The sequence below is a fragment of the Dermacentor variabilis genome, chromosome 8 (assembly GCF_050947875.1).
Source record: "Dermacentor variabilis isolate Ectoservices chromosome 8, ASM5094787v1, whole genome shotgun sequence".
Lineage (NCBI taxonomy): Eukaryota > Metazoa > Arthropoda > Arachnida > Ixodida > Ixodidae > Dermacentor > Dermacentor variabilis.
Window position 1 is genome coordinate 52,146,061 of NC_134575.1, and position 23,486 is coordinate 52,169,546.

The window sequence follows — 23,486 nt, forward strand, 5'->3', positions numbered from 1 at the left end:
TGGTGCCACGCTTCTGCCGATAATAATTTGGCACGCGCATATATTGTTGCCCAAGTCGTAAAGTGCTCTAAATTGGGGTTGCTTTGTCAGTCTGTATGCGGGCCGTCCGTACGCCCATTCTGCGTCCCTGTCAACGATCGCTGCCGACATCGAGGACGCCAAGCAATGCTTCTTGTCCTGGTTAGGCCATCTTGTCCTTCCCGTCGTCGCCATGGCAGCAGCAACCACCTCCACCAGTATCTTAAAACACGTCAGGGAAACAACGTGCATTTGGGTGGTGGAGCGCCCTCATTACTGAGCTACGGAGAATTTTTTTTTCTTTATTACATATAAACCACGCGAGTAACGTAGCGCAAGCGATAACCACAATAAACTGGCACACGCACAGACTAACAAACGACCACATGTCTAACAAGGCACCTTAATATAGCCGCTGAGTTATTGTCCTGTGCACCGTTGTGCGGGTGAACGCAAGTGCTTGAGGAAATAACCGGCAAGTGAAAATGAGATGGCGGTCCTCACGGTGGGAGAGTGCTACTGGCGCAGTATATGAGTTCCGAGACGAATCGCCGCAGTCTGTTGTCTTTATTGTTTATCACCTTGGTTAGGAAAGGTTGCGGACTGCCAGTAAATCTTTACTAGCGGTACAAACACCTAGAGTGATCGGCACAAGGAATGTCTCAGGCTTCAGCGAACGTTTCGACGAGGAGACAAGGCAAGTTCGCCAGTTGAAACGACGTTTCGAGTTATAGAAATATCGCAGCGTTGCCCAGTAGCGCTGGAGCACGGAATGTCTTATGGAAACGTTGCCAAACTTCGATCGCGACGTGTCTCATTTTACCACTGGTGATCGTTTCCATCCTCCGTCCTTCTGTTACTCTTCGTCGCAGGAGAAAACGCTGATTTCCGTAATTAAAGCCAACGTTTGAACAAGGGGCACTCCGCATACTTGAACAAGGGCAGCCGCATATTCTTCGAGCAGGTGAGAATAACTCAGCATAGTTTTTCTGTTGCTTAAAGCACGATTCAATGACCATTAAGCTTGACTGCACATCGCATTCCCAGCATATGCTTTAAATGCAATTAGTTCTGGCCACACATACACACAGACACATAGATGTATCTTTTTCATCGTGGTTATGCCTTCGCACTAATTTCGTGTTCACAAGTAGGCACGAACCCAAACGATAAACATACTTTCCTCTGAACAAGAGAAGCCTCAGTCTAAAGTCAATCCTCGAACAAGGACATTTGGCTTTGGCAGGGCGACAGCTTCTTTTGTTGACAGCAATTATATAGCTCACTCTCCCTGCAAGGGTAAGGATAAACATGCTCGTCCACGGCAGAGTATCCTTCTCACCCCTCAGGGGGAAGTCAGCTCTGCGAAAGCTCCCAAGGAAAGTTGTGCCACAGACACGACTACTCGTCAAAACGGTCGCTCGAAGCAGAGGCTTCCTTCTTCGGCAATTGTTTGTAGCTTTGCTTCCGTCCTCCTGTGGATTCTTTATCTCATTTATGCTTGTTTTCTTCTTATTTTGCCTTCTAGATGTAAAGAAATACTGCAAGATATGAAAAAAAAAGTTTGACGTCATTACGCTCTTGTGCACTTCGACTATGGAGATGCCAGTCGCATTTCCGTGAGAAATATATGTAGCGATTCCGAGAGTTCAAGATGCGGTGAGGAGTACTTCCATCGTTTTTAACAGTGATGACCATGCTTGTCCCCTCTCAGATGGGCTCCTGTAGAGAGAATGAAGTAGACCATGCCTCTGCTACTCGATGTATTTCTCTTCTACCGCAACAAAAAAAAAGACCTAAATGAAACAATGGTAATGCAGATCTCAATCAACGTCTAACTGCTGTCGAGAACGCTACAGAAATGGTGATAATGTATGTCTCTTGACCCCGCGCTGAATGCCGCATCCGGTCAGTTATGAGAAGTGTGCATACGAAATTTCCATATTTGTTTGTTTCTTTGTTTTTTTAATATGCTGCGCGTGCTACAATTGAAGCGTACGTTGACGAAACGGCATTCATTTTTCTTTGAAGCGTAGGAACGTCGCAAATTTCGAATCCACATCGAGTAGTCTGTAAATTTTATTCGTGTTCGACGAGACAGGTTCGAAAACTTTCGAACAACCGTTCCTTGTCGAACATGTGGTATAGGCAGAGCAAGTAGTCCCTACGAGGTCAGAAATGTTTACGAAATCACAGGATGCGTCCGTAATTTAGAGAACTCACAGCAAATACACGGTAACGTTAATGAAGGTGCATGTTATCGCGCTTCCATGAACGAACTCCGCTCTGTGCATTAAAGAGTTGCCCATAGGCTAGCACAGATACAAATACAATGCAATACGAAGTCCCATGTGATGAGAGGCCTAAAGTTTGCATCAATAACAATAAAACTGCAACGAATCATTGGCACAATGATAGGGCCAAGTGTCATACTGCAGTATGTATGATATGAGGCTTGGATTTTAAGTGTTTACTGCCTCTACAAAATTTCAAAATATTGACGCTGCCTTCCGACGTAACAAAACGAAACCAACATATCCAGTTAACTTAGGCAGTTATTTGCATTAAAGATGACCGGTTGCTCATTAAAATGGAGAGATTTGCGCTTTATGAAAGGGTGCGTGTTTAGTTACGGCGCGAACGAACCAACAGGGACAAAGACGTAAAACTCGTGTTACGTCTTTACCTGGTGTCCCTGTTGCACACATACCGACTGCAGACATACCGACTGCCCACCTACCTACCGTATTTTTTAATGTTTACGTAGCTTAAAACGAAGTCAGTAGTGCTACCATTCAGTGCTAAAAAAAATTGCCGACGATTACGTTACTTCCTAATGCGAAATTTGAGCGCAGCAAATAAGCTGTTTCACCTTTTCGATAGATTGAGGCAAAGAAATCTAGCAACACATGTATGCGCTATCACAGAATTTTTTTTTTATTTTTCACACGTATTCCTTTAACAAAGACTCCACTAACAGTTCTTGACAGTCATGAAGGAAGCTTTGTGGTCGGAGAAATAGACTGCTATATGTTCGACTTGGTACACCAATGCTTGATTCTCAAAGACGAGATGTATACAAGTGCCTCGCGAAGTTGTCACAGCCGTGGGACGCGTTACGAGCGAGAGGAACGGGATGTTCTACCGCATAAGTGTTAGGAAATTGCTGTTTGTCTTTATGTCAAGCCGCCACCGATCTGGCTCTCTGATTGCCACCGCACAGGGCGAACGGCAGCGGCAATTTCGGCTCGGGTGGTGCACATATACAGATCCGCCGCCACCGATCTGGCTCTCTGATTGCCACCGCACAGGGGTTGCATTGGAGGAGGAGCGAAGAAAGGAACTAAGTTCGAGCCGGCGCTTTGACAACCGGAGACTCGCAGGAAGAGGGGGGAGGGGGGCGGCGTGTACACCCAGCGGCAAACGATGGGGGCAGAAGCGCGCGCAGCAAGCGGACAACACGATAAAGGGAGGAGGGAAGAGATAGCAGCGACTGACTGATGCCGCTGACGCCGATAGTGAGTCAACCCCAGCTGCGGAGTTGGTTTCAGGGACAACGAATAACCGGCGCGTCGGCAACTGAAGAGCACCCTATCCGCCACACAAGAACAGGGGGGGGGGGACCCTTTCCTCCTCTTTCTGCATGGCGGCGACGGTGTTCTAGGCAGTCACGTTATCTTGACTCTCTAGCGGCGTCAGCGGCATCCAGCGGTATCAGTCGATCGCTGCTAGCGCTGGGGGGATGAAAGGGGGGCGGAGCTGGTTACGAGGCCGACGACGACGCCGACGCCGACGCGAAACCCAGGAACGAACGCCAAAGAGCTGCGCTCTAAAATATGCTTCAGGTGATGTTGTTGGAGCCCTCACGGGCACCTCTTCCTGGACGAATGTGATGATTAATGATTTTTATTGCAATATTTTATTGGTGGCAAATGATGCTTTGTTTCTTTATGTGGCCTGCAGAATGGCAGCCACAGTTGATGTGAAATGCACTGTTTTCCTCTTAGATTTCGGCATGTTTGCATTGCCTATACGCATGCACTCTTTTTCTGGATCAAGGGAAACATTCTTGTCGCTCAACGGCGAGAGGAGGCCCCGAGGAAGCTTGCGAGCCTATCGATTGAAGTAAGCGCCCTACAGCGCCAGCTGCGAGGTTCAGACAAGTGTCGAATCCCTTGCACATAGGCCAGATGGCGCTACATGATCAGGGTAAACGCGGACGAATTCGGAGTGCATCTCACCGCCACCAGATGGCGGCACAAAAAGTTTTTCACGTAAGTCTGCCAGATGGCGCCAGATGGGAATGATCGGCCGTACGTGAATTAGCGTAAGCTCAGCGTTCCTGGGCTCTTTAAAACGCATTTCTCACTTTCCAAATTAATCGTTTAGGACAAGTTTACACATATTTAGGACAGCATATATTGCGATATAAAAGCAAGCACTGGCGATAATTATGCATTCGAGCATACACTTATTGCCTTGCTGCCGGGCTATGGAATCGGAAGTGAACCCAAAACAGCAATAAACCGCGATTTCGTTCGAATCGTAAGTGAACCGGAAAGTTACGATCTTTTTTACTCCGGACAGAAAACGGAAAACAAGAGATAACGGTTGTGTCGTTCAGGTGGCCTCGCCATTTCTGGAGCTTTTCATCCATACATTGCCTACACTTGCGGTTCGTCCTACCTCAATTGTAAATACGCGCCAACTTCCCGCGGTTTTAAACGTAGTGGCAGCGTTAGTACGGGTTTCGGCGTAATGCTCCAGATGGCCAACTAAATGTGTTAACAATGACGACAGTAGTTTCATGCGAGGCGCGGTCTCGCCAGCTCGTGATGCGCGCAAAGCAACCGAGACTGTGAAGCACTTGCACTCGTTGCTCGACCGCAGTTTGACTGCGAAGTTTAAGCATTGATCACTTCGTCAGCGCCAATTAACAGCAGGTCGTTAGGATAAAAAAAGTGTTGCTGGGCCGTCGACCGGACGTGTCTAACGAGGCGAGTCGTCAATACTATCTTTGACTAAAGTTAACACAGGCCTAGATTCAGGGCTGTAAACGGCCCCTTCGAACAGAAATTGCATCCTACTGCTTGGACTCATCGTTACTCATCAATCCCCTTATTAGCGCTTCGTCCTCCCTTTCCTGCTGAGCCTAGTAGCACGCTGGAGGACTACTCTATTCTTCTCTCTCTATTGTCCTCTTTCTCTCTTCCATCAATAAAGCTTCGCTTGACATACAGTTGAGGAGTGTTGTAGAATCTGCGTAATTCCTCGTAGATGCGTGCACCCTGCAGAACAAGCAGGCGTAATCTTTCAGTGCATTTTATCAGTGGCGTCGAGTTCTTTAAAAACAAGAATGGGCGCTGCTTTCGTTTATTTTTCTTCGGTTAAGAAAATTACCTTGAACTAGTTCGAACCGGTTTGAACCCCTATTATTTCCCTGCAGAATTAGAACCGAAACTGAATCGCTTTCAGTGAACCGAAGCGCAAAAACTGTAACGAAGTAAAAAAAAATTGGTTCGTCACTCTGCTTCTTGTGTCGTTAAAAAGTGCGTGTTCATATAGTTTACGCAGAATAAAGAGTAATAAATAGCGCCGCAGGCATGTCTCGAGCCACAGTGACGAATATCACAACGATCCACGTACTGCAAATCTCTCCCGTGCACAACCGCAAGACCACGGCGTTTGGAATCCGTCTGGTATTTTTTAAATATTTTTTTAGGAAGCACTAATGCTGAATCACCGCGCGCATCGTCTCTGCGCCGAGTCATCGATACGCACGACTCCGCGCCGCTGGGCGGTCGTCGCGACCGGTAGTTTTCTTACCTGTTGCTCGCTCAGGGCTGCTGTCGTGCTGACCGCTCCGCGCGCATCGATCTGTAGGCGCCCGGTGGTTTGTTCTCTTTTCTTTCTTTTTTTCTTGAGTTGTCACCGCGCTCTCCGACGTGCCACCTGCGAAAAGGGAAGGTTATACACCGCGAGATTCGCGTGGAGCGGATGCGCAGAGTCATTGTTGGTGACGTAAGAAAGCATGTCTTGGTTGATTCTTTCACTTGATCGAACCAAAAAATGTAATTTGTTAGTGCATCGCGCCGACATACAGAAGGGGAACTTTTTAAATCGTACCTTTCTTTGCCTGCCCTCTCAGGTTTGGCGTGGCTGCTGGTGCTGCGTCGGTAGGTTTGCTAGGCGGATGTATTTGTTTATATAGCTAATTCAGTATATTTGCACTCGATTTTATTTTCAATTCAATTTCTTTTTTTCACAATCACATGATTACATGAAAGCCGAGGAGCACCCGGTAAAAGCTATCTCTCGATAGATCCGCGGGGTCGTGGGCGCCTAGCTTTGTCAAATTCAATACACCGCCAAATGGACTTACGTAAACGCTGCACGCTGACTGACGAACAAACGCCAGTAAGCGAGCATCTGCTCTGTATAATAAACAAAATTTAGAATAAAAAGATCCGGACATATAATTCTGGCTCATAAGAATAATGCTTATGGAATAGCAGAGTATTTATTGGCTCCTTTGGCTTACTTCATTTATTTTGATTTAGCGATTCAGTATGCAGCACTGGGTGTTCGCCCATTTTTCTTCTCCGGTTCGCCAGGACGTGTATGTGCCACAAGATGTGCAGGACCCTTAAATGTAGGTGTATATGTCATTGCACCATTTAAAACTCATGTTTGCTAACTATGTTGACAATATGTTTGTGTGCATCTATTAAATAAGAGCGGCTCCACCTACAGACGACGCCATCTCATTAGAGAAAGCCGTACTTCGGCGCCAACTCCGATTTCTTTATACTGACGTACTTGAGAAACGCGGACACGCGTTCTTCATAAAGAACGGCTTAACCGATTTGAAAGATATTGTATTCAAGAGAAAAAGTTTAATTTCATGGACTGTACAAAACGGCAGCTTAATTTAGTTCGGCATGGTATATACAGAAATTACCAAAAAACAGTATAAAAAAAGCGGCATCGTGAAGGTTCTTTGCACATATGTAGCTCTACACCAAAACGCATACTATAACTTTTCTGTAAACTCCAACTCTAAGAGAATCTGAAGACGAAAATCCTAATGCATACTCCTTAGGAGAAAGTGTTCCATTTTACGCGATCATTTTGAAAAGATCTTATTGACTAATTCGCGGTACATTTCAGAGCGTATTATAGACCATCAATTTCTCCCCCTTTAAATATCTCGGTAGGTAAGGCCTGCACAATTGAGATAATATTTTTGTTTATTCGAGATCTGATCAGATACTCCTACATCGACTGAGGTACGGATTCGCCTTAACGCCTCGTTTCCTACAACCGTGACTCAGCTATCGCCGGAAGCGCCCACAGAGACCTGGTGTAGTCGACGGTGCCCCAGGTGTTGATAAGGCGCCGGCGGTCACTGTCAGGCACAAATGCCAAGGCTGTCGGGTTTGGCCCAGCTCCGCTCGCCTGTTGCGGGAGTGTGGCGCTCATGAGACCGTCGATGTCGATGGACCAACCACCTCCGAACTACGATGCCTGGATGCCAGCTCTGGCAACCGGGTCATAGAAGCTTTGAACTCGCGTATTGCGCATGCCACAGAGAAGGCAGTCCTGAGCAGGCTCTCTACCTATGCGCGTTAAATCCCCTCCCTCCTTTTGAATTTCCCCAATAGGCCGCAGATCATATGATTATTCAAGCTATCAATCCCTGAGTTACCACAGTCGTAAACCTGATGCTTCAATTTCTTTTCATTTTCGACTTCTCAACATTTGTAAGTTAAACAATCAGTGACTGAGATAAAAAGCTTCTCCGTGCAGCCGCTCGATTTTAACCTTTTTTTTGTGTGTGTTTTTGTTTAAGTCCAACAAACGTCATTAAAAAAATCAGTGCAACGTATGCCGAGCACAACCATTTCTCTGATCACGTGTCTTAACATCAGGGAACCCTGAGGTAACCGGTCCCTCTTGAACACATGTAATATTACGATCACGACTACCACTGCTGCACTGCCATTCCGTTGAACGCGATGATAGCGCACCCGACCTTCAGCTTCAATCACCACTTCACTCGATCAACCTCCGACACCACTTGCCCTCTAAATGTTCTCGGTTCATTAGGTCTGAGTGCGCCAGGAAATCAAAATAAAATGAAGCGGGAAAAGCACGATAAAAGCTATGACGAAGAGCCCACGGTCATCAGAGTTTCGTGCGCTCAACGCTGAAGAGCGCGGCGTCGGTTATTTCGTGGAGTTAAAAAACGTAATGGTCTGTACTCATCCGATAGCGCTTTACTCTTCCATCCTTAAGGCGTTGCATCTCCGTAGATTGATTTCGTCGTCCGCTCACTCGGCGTGCTTCGAGTGTACAAAACAATAATTATAAATATTTTTCTTGCGGTTGAGTGGTTTGGAAATAAAAAAAAAATTACATGTGTGCTTTTCGTCGTGGAGCGCTTCTGCATATTGGAGAAACTTTGGGCGATCAATACTCAGTGGGCCAGGGTACCTCACGAGTTTCAGCGATGCAGGACTTTATCTGATTAGGACTACAAATTGCAGTGCGGGGAAAGTGCCGTGCAGTCTTTTTATCGGTCCACATTAATTTTCGCTAAATACCGTATTTATTTGAATGCAGGTCGACTACCCTTTGTTCTTTCTCGAAAATGTTCACATAATTGAGCTGTTCACCTACATTCGCGACCAAAGAATTTCAACCTACACACGTGAATGAAGCTGGCAAAAGTACAAAGCTTAATAAGTTTTTACATCCCAATGCACCGTAATGCCAGTCGGGGGAGCAGTGGTGGGGGGGGGGGGGGGGCGATGTCGCCGGCCAAGCATATACGACGACGACAACTTCTCTGGCAGTTCCGTTGATGATGCAGCATGTGGCATCGACTAGCAAGATCTAGCAGCCAAGTTTAAGCTAAATAACTATGTCGTGTTCAAAGCTTCTCGTGTTCTTGTTTTCAAAAGATGCGGGTAGACCAATATTCAAATTACATCTATTTCTTTTAATTTATCATCGACTTCAACCTTTACTTGTACTCGACCTATTTTAGGGCCTATAGGGTAAACGAAATATTTTGTCAAATATGTTCCACTTCCTCTGAGGAACCTCGGTGGAATGAAAACAAGACTTACATAATAGCCGTGGAAAAAAAGTTCACCAAAAGAAAAATATCAAGCAAAATAAATTCTTGGGTTTTATAGGTCAGAACCACAATCCTATTACCAGGAATAAAATCATCCCACAATTTGATTAGTTCGCCCCAGTATGGATACAAGCTTAGACAACAGAAATTAGTTACAATACTATTACGACATTAAAATTCCTTCCTTAGCGTCTCGGAACAGCACAGTGGGCTACGAGGGACTCAAGGCGCTAGCAGTGCTAAGTGGAAAGAAGACCTGACTTTTGAAGTTTGGCACTCTTTCTGTCCTTTATTCGTTCAAATTAATTTTCCTGACTCCAGAATCACATTTCAGGAGTGAGCCAAACTAGCCCAGCATTATGACGGACAACCTGGTGGAGGGCTCTTGATTATTCTCTTGCGTGGCATTTTAGAGACGCAGGCCCCTATGATGTGCCGGTTACCACTTTCAGTTTGAGTTTCAGTTTCAGTTTATTATGCTTTAAAAACAATGATTGGTAAGAGACAATATACAGACGAGGGTTCCAAAGTCAAAGATTGCAACGGGACCCTCGGTTAACAACAATAATATAGAGATGTATTAAAGAAGAGCAAGCATTGGGCGTAGATTTCGGGTGTAGCATCTACTTTAAATTTGATGTTCGTGTTCAAGCTTCTTGCTATCTGTGACGCACCAGCCCCATAATGCGAATATTGGTCTATCCTACATTCCTTCTTGTTTGTACGCACCTTATGTATATACCCCGCAAGGAAGGCTTCAGACACAACTGCAGCACCAATCTGTGTATGATAGAAGCGTGCATGAAATGTGGAGAACGAATGTATAAGAAAAAGTGAATGTTCCGTAGAAAATGGCTACGCAGATATTACATAGTGTTAAATGTATTTATATTAACGAAGCTGGAAGGTCTGCGGTGGCAATACATAACATTGAAACTAAAACCAAACGGCACACACCTGCAGTACCCAAACCCAGTCGCCCCATCGACATATACCTGCAGCCCCTTTGGTAAGAATATTAGACTGCACTATTCCCGGTATCAGCCGGCTTAAACGGCGTGGTATCGCCCCCGCCTACCAGTAAAAAAGAAAAAAAAATGGGGGAGAGGGGCTGAATGCGGAGAATACTTTGCATTAATAAATGATGGTGACAGCAACACATCCTTCGTCGGAAGCCAACGACAGAGCACCTAGAGGTCGACATTGGCAAGCCTTCGTATGGCCATGTGCGTTAATCTCAACACTGCATAAATTAAACTCAAGAAAAGTGCATTACACTATATTCATTGAAGAAATACACAATCTGCCCTTGTATAGGGCCTTTTATTTTCCTTATACCTTATAAAACGAAGTGCGCCATCAACTCTACCTGCTTCTGATATCAGGGCTGCAAACTTTTGTTTTTAACCCTGATCTTTACTTTTTCATTTTTTCCCGTTTCTGTCAGTTACATGCCGTGCCTTTCCGGTTGCACACGTTCGTCTTCGAGTTAAATTAAACCCGGTGCTCACGCTGTGAGACCATACGAGTAGTGAATAGAGAGGAGGCCACCTCCATGCAACTAATGAAAGCGAGGGGCAGCGTGGGCGTAGAGCGTAGGGCAGTGAAGCTTACTGGAGTAAGCTTACTCTTGCAAAGTACTTGAAACGACCAAAGCGTTTCTTCGAAAGTGCACCACCATTGCTCCCTAAGCATATATACAATCTCATATAAGCGTTCAGCCGCTTTTACGGACATCTTTCAGTGGGCAGCATAAAAAACCACGTTCAGCAATACAGTTAACAGCAGTACTCGGCGCATCTCTATAACTTGTTTTGCGCTGCGTGTCATAAAAGAAAAGAAGACAACAAAAAAACAAGGGTATAGAAAGCGCAAGAATATCGTGCTGTGGAATAGTGCAGTCTTTCGTGTCGAGCCGCCCTTTATTGCGACGGCAATTTTGCGGACAACCCGCCGTGGTTGCTCAGTGGCTATGGTGTTGGGCTACTGAGCACGAGGTCGCGGGATCGAATCCCGGCCACGGCGGCCGCATTTCGATGGGGGCGAAATGCGAAAATACCCGTGTGCTTAGATTTAGGCGCACGTTAAAGAACCCCAGGTGGTCGAAATTTCCGGAGTCCCTCACTACGGCGTGCCTCATAATCAGAAAGTGGTTTTGGCACGTAAAACCCCATAATTTAATTTTAATTTTTTAATTAATTTTGCGGGCACTGGAGGGGCGCGTGAGGTGTCCGTGCCGCCATGCTGTTCCGTCGGGAAGCGACGGCGCATGCGCCGTCAATGAGGGTGAGCGCGCACGATGCCTGTGCGTGTTCGAAGTCACGTGATCAGCGGCTCGCTGCCAGAGTGATCACGCGAGGACTAGCTGAGAAGGCTGGCGCTGACGATGCGCGCTGTCGTCCCACGCGCCCAGCGTGGCACCTAGTGTAGGACAATCACGTTATTTGCAACGGCAAGTGGCAGTAATGCCCCAACCTTCGCTTTGGGGACAAGCAGGCGTGATCCGTGCTGCCAGCGCTACTAACCGCCAGCTTTGTGAGTGATTGGCATGTTCATCGAGTGAACTTGGTTCCCTCGTGTCTACGGGACGCGTACCATTACGCGCGTGCAATTACTATTCCAAAATTTACTACAATTTACGCTGGCAACGAAATCACAAAGCTTACTTGTTGTAGTACTATAATCATTTTCTTTGTGCGACCATCTGTGACTATTAATGCAATTTCTGCAAGACCGCACACGTCAGCGAACTCAGCGCAATTTCCTTCTTTCCTTCCCTCCTCTCTCTCCCTGTTATCCTTTCTTTCCCCCTTTCCCATTCCCCCGGTGTGGGGTAGCCAACCGGACGTCATTCTGGTTAACCTCCCTGCCTTCTACTTATCTCTTTCCCTCCTCCCCATAATCATTTTCTAACGCTGTCAGAGCTCGTCCTTTAAGACCAAATGACTAGTTCTTTTTAAATCAAGCAGAGTGAGACAGCTATGACATCTAAATACATTTCACAACACAAGAACAGAAAAGATAACAGAATAAAGGCATAAATCACAGAGCCCGACTGCAGCATTGGCCGCTGACATGATAAAGCCGTGACAAATTGCGCGGTGACCTACTAGAGCGGGCAAGTAGCGGGGTACGTGAAACGGAACATCGAGTAAATGTCACAACCGAAAGCTAATATGATCAGCATAAAATGACTCGAAGTAATGAGAGTAACGCAGTAGCAAGAAAGCATAACACGAACAGTGTCATTAGCAGGCCACGGTAACCATGATAACAGAAAAAAAGGCATGCGACTAACTATGGTGTTCATTAACACATAGGCAGATCATCGATTGAAACTATTAAGCTAACACTGCGCTGTCGGGCATTAACAAAAGCGGTGTGGAACGTACAGCTTCTGGTGAGCTTTGGGCTTCTGTGTTGAAGAGAGCGTTCCCTGGTCTGCGGTCATAATAAGCGGGACACGTTTAGAGTTTCGGTGGCAATTCAGCCAGATTTGTCACACGCATATATGTACATATAGGCAACGTTATGAGATAAAAAGAGCCAATATGCAAGAATGCAACAGCTATGTTAAAGCCTAATAAGCTCAAGTTCAAAGTTAATATTTGCCGCCACATTGTTTCAAAATGAATGCCATTAAAAATCACCATAATTATCCCCATCAATGCCCGTGGTGTTAGCGTAGTCCGCAAAGAATGGCACGCATAAGAACACGCTGCAATTATATTCGATTAATGTATAATATCTATGCCTAAATGAGGTATGCAACGTGCTCTCCAGCATCTTGTTAGCATAGCCCTTCCATCGTTGAAAACGACAGAGAACAAAACGAAAACCCTGAACGACTTCGAAAGCGATTGCAGTGCCTGCGTTCGGGGGAATACTGCATTTCCTTCTTTGAAAGTTCATTCCAACAAAAACAAATGCCACCAGCCTGCCCATAGAATGGAGGCTTGCGAATACTCGCATGTGTTATGATCCCCACCGGTCTTCTCGGCTCTCAGGCACGAGCTAAGTCAGCGTTTTTCGAAACGGCAACACTGAAGAATGACATGGTCCCTGCCTGCACCTCTGCGATAATGTGTCGTGCCCACTTTTCTTTTTGTCATTTCCTGACAGTGCTGCACAAAATGCTTCACACATTGCTGCAGAGAATGCAGAATGTGTCAAGGCGTGTCCTCGTATATCACCAGGACAGTAGCCGGCTTGCTGACAACCTAAGCTGCGCGTATCCTTCTGGGCATAAAGGATTTGCCCTGGTGCGTTGCCCAGAACAACACGGAACTCGTCTGTGTACTTCGGTGCGTACGTGCGTTGGCCTTGAATTATAGTCTAACGCGCAAGTGGTAAACGAGAGGCGCAATCCGACGGGGACGTGGACACAATTTGACAGATCGCACGCCCCATATATACATTCTATAACAGGGAGAAACTAGCTCAAAACGACACAGTTCGAGCTTGGTGTCACGGAGGCAGTTTCTCAACGTGCTGGCACCGAAATATGGCGACCACCGTGACGTAAGTGCTCCGTTACACCCCGCGTGTACATAGCTTTAGCAACGCCCGCAAGGCGAGTGCTGTTTTCGGTTTTAAGGAAAATGCGCGCTTCAAGCGGTTGCCGGACATACTAACTTATTTATTTCTTATTTCTCTTTTGTGAATTCTAAATTGGGAAAAGCGCAGGAAGTGATTGTCTTGGTAGTCCGTCTACAGGCACTTACCCCCCAGGGGAGAGGGGGGGCGGCCCCCCCTCCCGAAGCTAAGCGCCATACCCCCCCCCCCCTTCCCGCCCACGTCACCCCTCCTCACACACATTCCTAAAGCGCCGCCAAATAGATGTTCAGACTTGACAGCTATTCGGCGGTCAACATTTTGCTGCCTTTTACACTCCTTTTGGATGGCGGTAGTTATCGGCATTTCCTGGGGTGTGAACGCCGGTTTACTCATCAATTCGGTAACCGCCCGAATAACTCGAGATGCGTTCAGTTGTCAGCATCTATTAAACGGTCACGCTTCATCGCTGTTGCTTCGTTAGTTAAATCTTCTTTGTTTGGACTGTTCCTTCGAATAGGAAAGGGATTCGGTTCGTGGTAAGCTGGTCCACATGCTGGTGCAACGAGTTGCGGCAGGAGAAAACGCCAGTTGCGTTTTACTTTTGCTTCATTATTTCCTCGAGTGATGGCTCGCCGCGACGCTGGCAGATCCTCGGAGCCATATATTGACGATATGGGTTAGATACGGTGTAAAATAAGAAAATTCGAAACGGCGTCCATCATCAAACCCTGCAATAAGCGTAATCCGTTAAGGAATATGACTCTCACCCGTTACCTCGTCTGGTTTTTGCCAAATTGCACAGGACTTTCCGTGCAAAATTGGCAACTGGAAACAAGAGTCGCAAGTACTTGAGAAATTAAGCGATACACTAAGGGAGAGGGCCAAGGCAACAATCAAACAGAAAGGACAAGCTACAACTAAAAATTTAACCATTGTTTGTGAAAATATTATCGATGAACATGTTTTTATTTAAAAAGGAATTGGAGAACAATTTCGTGTGTTTTGAATGACGCTTCTACAGTTACCAGTCGAGCCGCCTGACGTAGCCACGTCTCTGCTGAGCTTATGTAGGTGTTTTTCTAACCTTGCGTGGTGGGCGCAGTACGTCTAGAACCGCAGCGTCCTGCGCGCTACGCTGTTCCACGGAACTGGCGGCCACGCATCGTTACGCAACTTACCAAATAACAATACGAGTCGGTTTTGGCACTTGACTTGGTAGAGCAGTAAACGAGGTATAGGAGAGGTATATCTCACAGGCTTACCTGTGAGATACACCTCATTTCATTTGTCTTTTGGTGGTTTACGCGTCTTTTTGGCGAATGGCGGGCGTTATTCCCATTTGTACTAGTAAGGGTACCCGCTTGCCCTCATTTGCATAGAGAAGTCACCTTGAATTGCTCCCTCTCCACCCCCCCCCACCCAAAAAAAAAAAGAAAAATCCTGGGTACGTGCCTGTCTGTCGAGCTTACCTCCGCTTTCCTTTGCCGCTTGCTAAGTGATATCACAGGTAAGAACGCGCTTGGTCATCTGCTTCGGTTGTCGTGCCAGGTATGAAGATGGTAAAGATAAGGCAGAGAAGCTTGGTCAGGCGTTCGATAAACGGAAGACGTAAGAAAGCAGGTCAACCAAGCATTAGACGAAGATGGCTAAAGAGGGGCATCACATGTGTTTCGCGCCTTTGTGGTGTTGTAATACCGAGAATTCCAGTTCTGCTAACTTTTTCAAGTTTCCTAATGACAGCAGGTGAGCGCAAGTATTTCACTTTATTTTCTGAGCAGGTACTCATCTTCGCGTTTGATTCAGTCGTAGGCTCAGCAGTCATGGAGGCATTATGGAATCAGGGTGTAGACGAGCCGTATGTAAATATACTGAAAGATATCTATAGCGGCTCCACAGCCACCGTAGTCCTCTATAAAGAAAGCAACAAAATTCCAACAAGGAAAGGCGTCAGGCAGGGAGATACAATTTCTCCAGTGCTATTCAAAGCGTGTTTACAGGGGGTATTCAGAGAACTGGATTGGGAAGAATTGGGGATAAGAGTTAATGGAGAATACCTTAGTAACTTGCGATTCGCTGATGATATTGCCTTGCTTAGTAACTCAGGGGACCAACTAAAATCCATGTTCACTGACCTGGAGAGGCAAAGCAGAAAGCTGGGTCTAAAATTAATCTCCAGAAAACTAAAGTAATGTTTAGCAGTCTCGGGAAAGAACAGCAGTTTACGATAGGTAGCGAGGCACTGGAAATGGTAAGGGAATACATCTACTTAGGGCAGGTAGTGACCATGGATCCGGATCAAGAGACTGAAATAATCAGAAGAATAAGAATGGGCTGGGGTGCGTTTGGCAGGCATTCTCAGATCATGAACAGCAGGTTGCCATTATCCCTCAAGAAAGAAGTGCATAACAGCTGTGTCTTACCAGTACTCACGTACGGGGCAGAAACCTGGAGGCTTAAGAAAAGGGTTCTACTTAAATTGAGGACGACGCGACGAGCTATGGAAAGAAGAATGATGGGTGTAACGTTAATGGTATAACAAGAGAGCAGATTGGGGGGTGAGGGAACAAACGCGACTTAACACGTTCACTGCGTCTTGGCCCACCAGTGGGTCACGCAACGCAGTCCAGCCATGCTGGCGCAAACAACGAGGCGTTTATCGCAGTGCGGCAATGATATGCTTCCACAAATGCATGAAAATGCGTTTTCACTATGATATCACAGATGGCGGTAGAGACATAAAGCGCGCCTATATTTATTGACATTGGCGCTTGCAATGTGTCTGATGATAAAGCTGATGGCTATCAGGAAGCGGCGCAGAAAATGTTCCAGCTATCCACTCCAGCCTTTTGTTCGGGCGCTTTCCATATGCGTAACGTACTTTTGAAAAGCGCTCACAATGTGTTCAAGAGCTCAGCTGAAGAATTAGTCCGTCCTCTTCGCAATAACTTGGCTTACTCTCAGTGCCAAGCCTAGTGGTCCACATCCTTGTGCTTTCCATTTTTTACGAGCATTCAAAAATCGTGGACTGTCAAAAATTCGACGGAGGTACAGAAAACCAGAAGAAAAGACCCTGCGGTGGAAGCGGATCTGCCGGGACACACGGTAGCCCAAATACGTAGCCATCCACTTCGTGCGACACAACTTCTGCTCCAGCGAACGTTGAGTGTTCAAACAGCGACGATGACAGCCTTGAGCAGTTATTGGAAAATTCTGAACTGTGGGATGGTGAGTCAAGTGTTTGCGGTGAAGCGGTATCTGAGGATTCGGAAAGTAGTGATGTTCAGGCTGCATTACCTGCCGAAAGCTGGAATGCGATAACGACTAGAGTTGGAGCGATGTCGTATTCGAGCCCTCCTGTGCTGATCAGCCTCCCGACTAGCAACGATGCTCTCAGCTTGTTTTCTCTTTTTTTGACTGATGACATTTGGGACATGATCGTCATGAGACAAATAGGTATGGGAAGCAGTACATAGACTCGAACGTCCTACAAGAGAAATCGCGCGTGATGAAATGGACTGAGACAAACGTGCAAATAATGAAAGTGTTCATTGGTCTACTGATCTGCATGGGTCTAGTAAGGCTTCCTAATCTGCAGCACTATTGGGCAAGAAGTGATCTGTACGGCGTAAACTGCATTCGCCAGAACATGGCCCGCGACCGGTTTCTGCTGCTACTAAGGTTCTGGCATTTCGCAGATAACGAGGAACCGAGCGCACAGCAGGGTCGTCTCTATCGTATTCGACACTTGATGGAAAAAATGAATCGCAATTTATGCTCAGTGTTGGAGCCAGGCAAACAGATTGTCATTGACGAAACGATGATTCCGTGGCGTGGGCACCTCGCCTTTAGGCAATACATCCCTGGTAAAACCCACAAATATGGAGCCAATCTATAGAAGGCCTGCACGAAGGAGGGTTATACATTGAAAATGCAAATATATGCCGGAAAATCTAATGCCATAGCGGGCATGGGGCATGCCGAAGAAGTAGTAAAAAAGGGGAAGTCGTTGGTCTTGAATCCCACAACGGCGTAAAGGTGCTGCAGTGGTTGGATAAACGGCCCGTTCTCCAGATGCCGTATGCTACAAAAATCCATTGTCCATTTTGTTTTTACGGTCCGTTTGGTCCTTGACGGCAGGTCATTATTGTTTGATGACATAGCCATGCCGTTCAAACGTCCGTGGGAAGTGACCTGACTAATGGCTCATTGGCGACCGGACCTCACTATTGGATGCACCTTGCAGCCCATATCGAACCACAGCCCGCAACGAATGGCGAATGCTATCGTCAACGCAGGTGTCTGCTGCTTTTCATTTCTGTGATTGGTCGACTGCTGCTTTCGTCTGATGATTCCGTCAGGCTTACGTCACGCGAAATGGAGCGGAAAATGGACAATGGATTCTTATAAAATGCGGCCCCAGGGGAAGCAACTTCCTGGAAATGCACGGGCCAAGTGAACCACGTGATGATTTTCTGCGCTAGCATGCATGATTGAAGTAGCCTGCGCAAGCTGCAACCGAACATGCCAGTAGAGCCATCTTTCAGCAGGCGGAAAAAACAGCCTCAGAAGTGTGCCCCACCAGTGTGTCACGCCGCACCCGCGGAAAGCATCAGGTGGCCCACCAGTGGGCCACAACGCACAGAGATCAAAACTATGATAACGGGCTACGCAGTGAACGTGTTAATGACATCTCAGTTGAAATCAAGATAAAGAAATGGGGCATGGGCAGAACCTGTAATGAGGAGGGAAGATTACCGATGGTCATTCAGGGTTACGGACTGGATTCCAAGGGAAGGGAAGCGTAGCAGGGGGCGGCAGAAAGTTAGGTGGGCGGCTGAGATTAAGAAGTTTGCAGGCAAGGCATGGCCACAATTAGTACATGACCGGGGTAGCTGGAGAAGTATGGAAGAGGCCTTTGCCCTGCAGTGGGCGTAACCAGGCTGCTGCTGCTGATGATGATAATGACTCATTTTCCCATGAATAAACCAGTTGTGTGCAAGCCTGAGTGGACTGATATAGCGGCACTGTTGCTCGACTCATTCGTCATAACGGCAGCCCATATGCTGTCGGCGAAATACTTGTACTGAAGGGCTTGAGTGCGTGTTTGTTTTTCTTGCTCAATTACGTTGTTTTAGGCTCAGTTTCGGTGTGTGCAAGTGTTTGAACAGCTGTATTATACACGAGGCACAATATTATTTGCTCTGCGGCAAAATGCATTTAATAATACCAGTGGTACGAGTATAGAGGACTTAATGCTACTTAAGTACGAACTGGAAATCCCCCTTGCGATGAAGAGTGCTATTAAGTCGGTTTTTTGTGAATGGTTAGTTCCCGGTGTTGCTGTTTTATCACAAAAATGCCCTAATAATCGCCTTACTTTCCTGCACATATGAAGATGACGCGAAGTATGACGACAGGCAGATTACATGCGCTTGTATGCGCTATAGATTTATGCTCCTTCGTTCGGCATGTAGTTTAAATACTGAGAGCAATTATAAGCTACTTCCTTTTCGTGCAAATGCATGTGGCCAGTTCAAAATTCTGTGGGTCCTTACTTCTCATACTGTCAATGAAATACATGTATTGTATACCTTCTTCCTGTAATCCACAAGATGTGTCGCTGTCATGACATACGTGATAGTCAAGTTCGGTGTGACCCGCCCGTGATAGTTAATCTTCGAATTGATTTGGATCTTCTGTAATGTAGGTTCGTTCATTATGTACAAATTTCAGTTGTGAATAATAATTGCTTCTGAAGATTGATACTTTCGCACTGCGTGGAAGTCAGTCTTCTTCCAGTACAGAATGTGTGAATAAAAACAAAAACGTTCAACTTTTACTTGTGTTGAATTTTGCTCCACTGAGAAATCGACCAGCTTTAGTTGATACATTTCACAACGAACGAACGAAATGAACAATTGAAGGTGTCAGGAATTTGTATTTTTTATGCTACCCACTACTATATCTGCGGACTAGTTGAACTGTAGCCTTAAACGTAACCACAAGTTAAGAATTTCAAGGCGACTACTTTCACGAAATGACGAAATGTAATACCTTACGTGCGAATATTTGTACCTAATGACGGTTTGCTATAGAAATTCATTGTAACTGCTTGGCACTGATGCGTACGAGCGCCGTCCCAGTGCTTTAAAAGAATGAATAGAAGCTCCTAAGGTAACCGCGGCCAACGAAATAGCGCTTCGTAAACCCGGCACACTTCAGCGGGTTCTTGTCCGCGATTTTAGCAAATGGCACGGCGCGGTCAGTGGACCTGCAAGGGAGCACGAACACAGCTCGCGTGCATGAGAAGTGAGGAAAGTGCGGCATCGCAGCAAGCTTCCTCCTCCCTGCAGCGCGTCCTCTCCCTCTACTGTCTGACTTCATCAGTGACGTCACGGAGAAATTGTTTTGTTTGTTAATTACTTCAGATTGGGTATTCGGCAACCGCCATTGGAGGAATCAGCACTGTCATCGCGTATCGGCATGGGACCGAGTGTCCCAAGGGAGTTATAGGGAACTTCCGCCCCCAGGTTTTACCTTTAGGCAGTGGCAGATCTTTACTGGGTTATCAGTGCTATCAATTTGTCGCTCAGTGCAAGACGCCCCCTGTCGATACGTGCAGTCACGTTTCTTGTTCGAGCAGTTTTTTGACGTGCCGGTACCTTAAAATGCCGGCAACGGTGCGGCCAATGCGAAGCATCTGTATCCCTCACAACTGGCGCTGGGAGGGAGCCGCTTGTTTGTCGCACACATGGGTGGCGCCTCGATGGAGCAGTGCGCTAATCTGAAACCAAACATTAGATTTATGTCTGGGGGTGCCCAGGCTGAAAGAAAGCTCTGCGAGTTCCGATCGGCTCAATAGAGAACGACGTGGTCAAAGTCAGTCAAGCAAGGTTCCGCCAAACACTGTTTGCGAGAATATCAGTTTGAGCCCACATTTATTGTCCTGTTGTGCATTGTTAGCACAGAGCGTGGACCTTTGCACTGATTTAACCAAAAACGCACTGGGATAGACCGCACGGCATGTTGGCGCCTTATAACAGCGAGAAGCGGCGAGCAAGGTGACGGTATTCGGAAGCGCACAGCCTACCAGACGGCATTTGAACTGCTCGCTGCTTTTCGCTCCTCCGCATACTATCGATCATATCGACGCGTCGCGTCGTTATAAGGCCCTGAAGAGCCATACGTTCGAGGCCCACTCATTACGGTTAAAAAACGATGCGACTGTTTACGACGTTATTCTCCAGCGCCTCTGCCTCACATTGTCACGAAGCGTGAGAAAGACAGCAGAAATATATTGAACTGTCATACATTTCCTTTGACATTTTCGTGTCTTCCATAACTGGAATCCGCTTATTGCTTTTATGAGCTTAAACTATTTTTCTTCACGTCTCAAAAGAAACGTCGTCTTAAGTTGACCTCCCGCTTGAGGAGCAAAGCCGACACGTTGCAATCTAACACATCGATATTGCATTCACTAATTACAGGAATGTTGGCAATGAAGATATGTGACGCAAATTTGCTGCCACCGGCGATCATTGTCTCTATTAGGAAGTACGTCATTGCTACTGTGTTTCTAAAATTGTAAAAAAAATTCCCTTTCAGAAAAAAAATACTGCTTTTTTGTACTGCTTGAAAACGCTCCATTCACCTTTGTGGATCGTTTAAGAACCTGCCACGGTGGTTCACGCTCTGTTTGGCTTCGATATTTATGGCCGCGATTAGCTAAATAAACAAAGTAGTCTGAAGCGCAATTCATACAATTATTGCGCAACGACAGTCACTACCACTGAACGCACACTTACGACGTGATATTAGAGTGCCCCCCCCTCCACCCCTCTTTTTTTATGTCGAATACTTTTCTGTGAGAAACCTCCTGCAAAACAAGGGAAACTGCGAAATGTAAGGGACTCGCACCTGCTCGTTGATAGAGAAGCTTGTCTTTGAACGATACGATTCGCCGCCGCTCGCCTAACGCAGTCAGTGACGATTTACGCGACTACGTAAGTACAAATAGCTCAAGGCGGGGCAGAAGTCGGCGCTTGCGTAGTCAGATGGACATGCAGCCACAGACACACAGATAACGCTCCCACTTACTGCAGGACCGTTAGCAATCGTGCTTTGTCTTCGGTGGTCCAAGGGCCGTCAAACTGGGAAATAGTCTCTAGCACGGCGCAGTCGCAGGAAACCCGTGCAAAAGCACTTGTGCCCATAGTAGTTTGGAGTACTAACAGAAAGGAACACACGAATGCAGGTCACCAAACTGGCTTACGCAAGGAAGACGAGAGAGTGCAGCGCTAAGTGATCGTCCTCTTGACAGCGTGGCCAATCTGTCTCGGTGCCGCAAGGTGAAGTACACCGCTGCCGGAACTCTTCGGCGGATGTGAGCTGTCCGTAAAACGAACGCCTCTTTAAAAGCGCGCCTTCGTTGTCCAAAGAAAGTAAAGCTGCGGAGCCATCTGGTGTGCTTGCGAAATAGCCTACGAGGCGAGCGACAAGTCGCGCGCTAGCCACGTTTACGCACAAACTGCCCTCGAGGAGCGATTCAGCGTATATAGCTGGGGCGTAACCTCGAAGTTCTCGAGCAAGGCGCTCAATATTTCCTCAGCTCGAGGAGCGATTCAAAGCGAAAGCTCTACTGGCCGCCAACTTGCGATTTCGCCGTGGCCGTGCTCCTAGGAGGCACATGACGTCACACCGCGTTCCTCGACGTTGCGCTCGCCTTCGCTCGCTTCGCCAGATGCGTCGCATGCCTGATAACATGTCGGAGGATTGAAAAGGCGAGTCGTGTGCGCCGCAGCCACAGTTGAGGTGGCACTATGGACTGCGACAATGCCTTATAAGCAGGAGGAGGCCTGGAATCGACATCGGAACGAGATGAAGAGGAAACGAATCGCCCAGAAAACAGACGAACATCGCGCCGTACGACTGCTTAAACGCCGCAACATAGCTAGACAACCCGACTAACCTGGACTTGCAATCAAGATTAACCAAGGCTAACCATGCTATGCCTTAGCTTTCGCTACGCATATCCTGACATAGCCGAGCTAAGCCACTGCATCTTTAAGTTGAGGCCGGTTTTTGAGATGGAAAATGGCCGTCAAAGGGCGTTTGAATTGGAGGGTGGAGTATAGGAGTGTTCGCGAAGCAGAGGGTCGTACAAGCTTCGCTTGTCTAAGTCGGAATCTCACAGCTCGTTTGAGCGTGGTCGTATTCGCGATTTTGTTGATATTTCTCATCGTCCTCCTATATATATATATATATATATATATATATATATATATATATATATATATATATATATATATATACAAAATGGTTCCTCGTTAGCGCGCAATGTATTCCTAAACAACTGCTGCTCCTTCACAATTCCCTGCACCTCCTGATTTTTAATGAATGTGATATCAAAAGACACTGCTTCCGTGTTAGAACGGCTAGTTTTGCAAAAAAAAAAAAAAAACCCGACGCAGTGAAAGCCAGTAAACCGAAAGAACGCTAACCCTGCTATCCAACCTTTTACACAATGCACGGCTGCATGCTTGTGTCCCCGTTCATTTACACGTGCAAAAGCTTGTTGTTAATCTACTCCTTCGGGCATAATAGTAGTTAAAGCAGAGAACCCGTTGGTACGCAAGCCCATCTGTCGTTTACACAACTGCAGCGCAAACTATAGCCTGACAATATCTCACCACGCAGGCGAGTGCTGCTGCGTCGTCTGTTGAAAGCCGCTCGAAGTTGTAAGCACCCCTTCCCTAGCTCCTTGTAT